At 41.0% G+C, this 7,500-nt stretch overlaps 1 protein-coding gene across 1 annotated transcript in view; it reads left to right on the top strand.

The window, feature by feature from the left end:
• LOC138053121 (uncharacterized) overlaps positions 1–7,500 on the top strand; it is a 45,152-nt gene that overhangs the window by 22,883 nt on the left and 14,769 nt on the right. The window lies entirely within an intron of this gene.

The following is a 7,500-nucleotide window of genomic DNA, read 5'->3' as shown; positions in this document are numbered from 1 at the left end:
GTTAGAGTTCTCCAAGACACTATGCACTCTGAGAGTCTGGCTGTCGTCCCTTCTGGGGAGGGGGACGAAAAAGCCCGTTTTTTGAACGAGGCCCTGGGTAATTTGACTGAGATTTAGAAGGGTTTGAACACCCAGTGGATTGATACTTGTTAAAGGTGTCTCTATGTTTACTTTGAGACTGGGAACTATTATTACGTCTAGGAAAGGATTTCCTTGAAGTTTGCGCCACATTTTTCGTGAGAACCCTTGACAGCTCGGCCTGTTTTGAGGCTAAAGAGGGGAAATCATCTCCAAATAGCCACGATTTTGCATTAGGAAGAGGTAGTTCCGCGAGGTTTGTCCTCGAACGGTTTATGGCGGCAAGGACTCTCTGTCGTCTCAGAATAGACAGCTGAGTATTGGCTGAGCCTAAAAGGCAAAGAGCTTGTTCTAAAGCTACTTTAATTTCCTCATAAGTTGGAGCTGAATCATTTTCGATACAATCATGAAGGCCACAATGTGGCCCCGTGGCATTTAGGAAAGCACGCTGGGCGTTAAACATTTCCTTATCCCTTTCTTGTACAAACTTTTTCACTTTAAATGGTACTTGATTCAACAATTGTTGATCGAGTTTTGGAGCAGAGAGTGCATCCACTTCAGGAGTTGCCCAGTCATCCATAATAACCAGAGATTGCTGGTAAGATAATTTTCTCCGAAAGTTAGTATCCAGAAACTTGGAGAAGGAGGTTGATGGTTTCCAGGAGGTTGATTTGGCAACTGGGTCGAACAGCCCATGATCATCACTAGATTTCGCCGAGTCTTCAACTTCGTCAGATGTCTTACTAGACTCTGTTGGTGCCTTAATAGGCGCTACGGGTGCCTGAATAGGCTCTACGGGTGCCTTAATAGGCTCTACGGGTGCCCCAACGGGCGTAGTAGCAGTCTTAAAAGATGCTTCGGTCGCCAAAGGCTCACCTATGTCCAAGCCTGACGTTTCGCCAGCCATAATCGACAAAGCATCGTCATCAGTATTTGCAATAGATTCTGGCTGATTTGCTCGGGACTCTAACGAGTGTATTCGGTTGGAAAGACGTTCAATCGACTGAAGAATCTTCTGAAGGGAATCGTTCTCGTTCTTGCGCCGTTTCGGCGGAGAACCTTCATGATGTATGTCAGGCGACGATACAGAGTTTTGGCGGGAAGATGGCGACCGTGAGCGAGTCCTTTTACGCGACTTGTGTCGTCTATGGAACATGTTCAGCGATTTTAAATATTCAAAAGGTTTGAAGCACAAGGAAAAAAGCCACCGAGGCATCATGGGTCCGAGAGATCTAGGTACCAGGGCCTTGTGTGTATACCCAGGCCCCTTGTATTGTTTCTTTAGGGGGATTCGCCCTTCTGTTGGCGTTAAAAAGTGGTTTGAAGCACTAACTGGGAAATTCCTACCATTTGTTGTCTCATATATTTCGAACGGAGTCTGTGAAATATAATTCTTTTGACTTCTTTGTAGTTACGTCAAATATGTTGTCATGAATTACGAACGTTGGAGGATTTTAAGTAGGAACGCATTGCGTACATGTGGTAGTGCAGTAACTTGACAGTGTTTTTTTTCCATAACTGTCAACTGAGCTGCGTTTTGTTTTTTTTGGAGATTCAAGTTGTCCTTGCGTAATATGTATCTCTAATAGCACACGATATTGGTTTGGTATCGTAAATCATTACAGTGCCATGGTAAATATCTTTGCTAAATACCCCCTAAACCCAGAAAGATTGAAGAAAATAAAAGGAAATCGAGAAACATTTGGGTTGACAGGTTGATCATTTACAACTTAATTTTCACCACACGCTTAAGCGTGTACTCTGAGCTTCTGACAGCTAAAAGTCCTTCCAGTTTGCGGCGGGGTTAGTAACTGGATGGGGGACGTCGAAATATGCGACTTGCAGTCAGGAACATACGACCAAAAATTCTATTTCAACGCTCAAAAATGCGAACTAAGCAAGGTACAGATTTTGTTAGCCTGCTTTATGCAAAACAAATATTGACGCAAAAGCAAATAAATATTGATATGTAGTTTTTAAGGACAGCAGAAGGAACTTTTAGGAAGTGTCGATCGAGAAAAAAACACCTGCCCTGAGCAACAAAATTTGCGAGATGAAAACGTCATAAATTTTGTGCCACGAATATAACAAGTTACAATCAGCGAAAAAGGTTTCGAGAGACTTTTGTTACGTTCTGATCAGAGTTCAATTTTGCTATCGTTCTTTCGGTCGTACAAGTAAAATCGCAAAATCGAAAGTGACATCGATTTTAGCGGCCGCCTGTAATCAAGTTACCTTGCGTGTTTAATACTGACAACTCACGAAACAAAGGATGCATCTGTGACAAAATGACGGCAAGACACCGGGTTTTTGTTAGTTTTCTTTTTTTTTTCCTTTCAAGTGTCATAAAGTTCGATAAGATACATGTGGGAATTTAACACAAAGATCACAATCGTTGCTGCTAGTGTCAGTTGAAGTTAAGCTCCTCCGAATGAGGTTAAAGTAATAGTGCACGATATTGTTTTGGTATCGTATCTGAGAAGACGTGTGGTTCAGTAAAATAGTAAACGCAGAAAGATTAAAGAAAATAAAAGGGAATCGAGAAACATTGGCTTCGAGGCTGACATGAAGTTCCCTTCAAATTCTTTTTTACTTTAAGTCTAGCGTGTACTCTGACAGCTTTCCTGGACAAAAGTTGACTAATGTTAAAACCTTTCCGACAGGGTTAGTATCTGGATGGGAGACCTCAAAACATACGACTTGATATAAGAAACATAGGACCGAAAATTCTATTTTAACGCTCAAAAATGCGAACCAAGCAAGGTACAGATTTTGTTATCCTACCTTATACAAAACAAATATTGATGCAAAAGTAAATAAATACTGATCTACACTTTTTAGAAGTGCAGAAGGAGGTTTTTAGGGAATGTCGATCTAGAATAAAACAATTTCTTATTTTGCCATCAAAAAAAATTCAAAATTTGCGACAAGAAAACATCATTCAAATCTATCGTACTTTTGGTTGTACAAGTAAAATCGCAAAAGATGACATATAACTTTGGCCTCTACGCACGCTATTCGGACAGGACTAGAAGCGGTAAATCGTTCTCGCCAAAGAACACCCCACGGCGACTCCTTCTTCTTCTGGTGTTACTTTTGCTTGGTGGCAATATTGAAAGCAATCCAGATCCTCAGTACAAGTATCCTAGTGGTGAACGCTCTAAACCTGTCAAGTGCACCCAAAGTGGGATCCAATGTGATATGTGCGATATCTGGTTCCATGCAATGTGCAATGATATTGACTTGCAATTGTACGAGTTTCTCTCCAATAGGCCTTTTGCAACTAACGATCACATGGTACAAAATCCGCCATGCTGGAGGGCAAGCTCATTATTATTCATTATTATCAGTATTCATTATTATTCCCCCACTGGGACAATAACGTCCCATTAAAACAAAGGCAAGTCAAGCTTTACTGGTTCAGGTCTCTTTGTTTTAATGTCCCAGTGGGGGAATAATAATGAGCTTGCCCTCCAGCATGGCGGATTTTGTACCATGTGATCGTTAATTGCAAAAGGCCTATTGATCGCTCACATGGATATGTTCAAAATGCGGATTCCCTAATTTCTCCGACTAATTTTTTAATGATTCCATCGATTCCCTGGCTTCATCCAACTACAGGCTATATGACAACTGAACCAGGAACACCTTCGGAAAATGTTCATTCGACGCATCACAAAAACAATAGCAAATATAAACATCAGTCGAAAGGTGCAAAATGCAAATTGACTTGCCTTGCCCTGAACTGCCAAAGTATAAAGAACAAAGTTGCCGATAAAGCTGCCATCATTGAGGAATACAAGCAAGATATAATCCTTGGTAACGAATCCTGGCTACACCCGGACATCAAGAACAACGATATTTTTCCAGATAACTATAACATCTTTCGGAAGGATCAGTTAAATGACAATCATGGAGGTGTTTTTGAAACTGTAAAAAAGGACATCATTGTTACTCATCGAGACGATCTAAATGCTAACTGTGAGATTATCTGGACTCAATGCCAGATCTAAAATAAGTGACCAAAATCACTATTCTTCGCCTCCTTCTATCGACCCAGTATGAATGATACGTACAGCCTACAAGAACTCGATTTATCCTTATTCAAACTGGGTGACCGATTGAATTCAAATGATGTAATTGTGGCAGGAGACGTCAATTCTCCAGATCTCAAATGGTCGAACCTTGTGGCGATAAGCTATTCTTCCAGCTCTGAGCGGCTGCTTGATATCATAGAAGAGCATGGGTTTACTCAAATGGTTAAAGAACCTACTAGAAAGGATAACATGCTCGACATTATCCTGATAAATAACGTTGAGATCATAGATAATGTTAGAGTAACTCCAGGGATGAGTGACCACGACATGGTATTATTTGAAGTAAATTTGGCATGTAGCAAGAGAAGGCCTCAGTGTTAAACGTAAGATCTATATTAGGAAAAGAGCGAATACTAGCCTTATAAAGAAGGAGCTACCAGACCTTGCTATTGACCTGGCTGAAACTGGGTACTCTGACACAACAGTTGATGAAATGTGGGACAATTTTGAAAACAATATTCACCGAATAATGGACAATTGCATACCGCATAGAATGATTAGCTCGAGATATAATGACACCTGGTTTAACCGGGCGCTCCGAAGACAAACAAGAGCTAAACAACGGCTTCATAATAAGGCTAAGAAATCGTGAAGTCCTACACACTGGAATGATTTTCGCGCCGCTAGAAAACTCTTACACAAGAGCTTGAAGTCCGCAACAGAAAATTACATTTCAGATTACCTGGGAGAAGCTATTGAGGAAAATCCTCAGCGCTTCTGGTCGTATATTAATGAATTAAAGAATGATGACCCTGGCGTAGCGGATTTCAAAGTTGACGGTAAAATTATAAGCGGTGGAAATTTGAAGGGAGAACTCTTGAGCAACCACTTTTCGAGCGTATTTACTCATGAAGGCTTCACTGTTGGTGGTTCTGATTTGAAGCCAAGCATTGGCGCCCTTATTATTGCAGTTCCTGGCGTCATTAAACAGTTAGAATCACGCAATTCATCCAGCCCAGATGGGATACCCCCTTGGTTTCTGAAGGAACATGGAAAGAAATTAGCCCTATATTAGCGGCTATCTATAAAATTTCTATCAACACTGGGTGTATCCCGTCTAAATGGAAACACAAGAATGCAAGAATGGGGATAAATCGAACCCTGCGAATTATAGACTAATCTCGTTGACATGCATAGCGTCTAAACTTCTCGAACATATTGTTCGCAGCCACGTGATGAAACATTTGGAATACTACGCGATTCTTGCCGACGTGCAGATCCATAACATGGCCAAGACTATTCAAGATGGCAAGTCAGTCCATGCTGCTGTGCTGGACTTCAGTAAGGCATTCGACAAGGTCCCCCATGTACGTCTCTTAAGTAAGTTACAGTATTATGGTATCCGTGGGCCCCTGCTTAACTGGTTTGAATCCTCCTTACGCACCGCACTCAGTCGTTCGCTTGTGATGACCAAAGTTCCAATCCCTCGCCAGTGACATGGGGAGTTCCGCAAGGTACAGTCTTGGGTCCGCTACCATTTCTAAAATACGTAAACGATCTGCCCAATAACCTTAAGTCCTCACTCAGGCTTTTTGCGGACGATGCATTATTATACGGTGTTGTCTCAAATGAGGAGGGTGGTGCCCAATTGCAGGATGACCTACGACAACAAGAAATGTGGCACAGCAAATGGCAAATGGTATTCAACCCCTCCAAATGTAAGACAATTTGTATTTCCACCAAGAAAGTACCCCCACAAAGAAAATGCGTTTTTTGTGGAATCGAACTGGAACAGGTTGAATGTATTTCCTACCTGGTCAGCGGATAGCTTGTTTTGACAGAGAAGAAAAGAAAGAGAAGAAGAAAAGAATGGTTTATTCAGTACCTAAATAGCAGCGTAAACTGAATTGCTAAGGTTTACAATGTTTAGAAGGGGAAAATATATGAATATAATTACAAAAAAACTTACATGCTTACAATAAAAATCCTACGACTACGAATATAAATCTTAAAAATTAGCGTAATTAAATTGCTTAAAAATAACTGCACATTTGTTAATAAAAGTGTCACGACACCTATTGGTCTTACATGGCTTTACACGGTATGGTCTAGCGTTCCTGAGGTCCTTAGTTGGTCACTCATTGAAAGGAATATGAGGGTGTAGAACATCCAGGGGGTTATCTACAATTTTGTTAAAACGTTTTTTACATAGTTCCGTCCTTCTTTGCTCTAACGTAACAAGGTCTGAAAGTACCAGGTCATCTGAGTAGAGCACGTTTCTGAATCCGTTCAAAACTTAAAGATAGATATTGTGGAAGACTAGCCATAAAGTAAAAAACAGACTGAATGCACGCAACATAGAACTGAATCAGTTCTTCAGGTGGTACATTTGCACGCTTTAGTTGCGCTAAAAAATACAGGCGTTTGACAGCTTTTTTTGTCATTATTACATGAGAATTCCACTTAAGGTCTTCTTGAATATATACACCCAATAACTTAACTACCTGTACTGTATTTATTTTACACCCCGCGATTTCTACAAGTTCCTATTTTGTCGGAGAGCGTGCGAAGGTTATCCTAAGCTCATTGCATTTACTGGGGTGAAGTTGGAACTTGTTCTTAGCAGACCATGTAGACACCTCATCAAGGAAGGACTGCGCATGACTAGGCCTCTTTTTCTCCACTATCTCGTAGACTGTTGTATCGTCCACATACTTAAAAAAACCGTTCGAAGTATCTGCACCAAGATCGTTTAGCATAACGAGAAACAGCCAGGGGCCAGTTTGGTATCCTGTGGAATCCCTGCACGAACCGAACGCCATTCGGAGAAGCGGTCGTTCCCTAGTTTGACTCTTTCTGCCTTTTGGAGAGAAAGGCAGCAATACAATTTATGATTTAAGGATTAATATCATATTGCAAAAGCTTGGCCATCAACAGACTATGACCAATCAAGTCGAACGCCTTCTTGTAATCAAGAACAAATGCCCTTACACAGTTTCCAGTTCCATCAAGAGGGCGAGTCCAATTATGGAACATGCCAATTAAGGCATGCGTAGTAGAGGAACCAGGAATACATCCGAACTGGTCGGGGCGCAGCCTTTTCGGGTGTCGATTGATCAAAACATGGATGCCCAAACCTCAGCTTTTAGAATCTCTGTACGGTGGTCAATTAACATTATCAACTAACATTATCAACTCCGTTGATAAAACTAAATTTTTGTAGAAGTACAAGGAAGGATCACGTTTTTTACAAACGTTGATCGTGTAGCTCTTATATTTCAACAGACTTAACTGATTTAGTGTGTAATGTGAAGTGCTAGTTTTGTACCCCATATGAACCAATAGAAATGGAAATGGGCCCACATAAGGACAGAGAAAAACTCTG

Source organism: Montipora capricornis, chromosome 1 (assembly GCF_036669925.1).
Source record: "Montipora capricornis isolate CH-2021 chromosome 1, ASM3666992v2, whole genome shotgun sequence".
Taxonomy (NCBI): domain Eukaryota; kingdom Metazoa; phylum Cnidaria; class Anthozoa; order Scleractinia; family Acroporidae; genus Montipora; species Montipora capricornis.
This window is presented reverse-complemented; position numbering and strand designations above follow the sequence as displayed.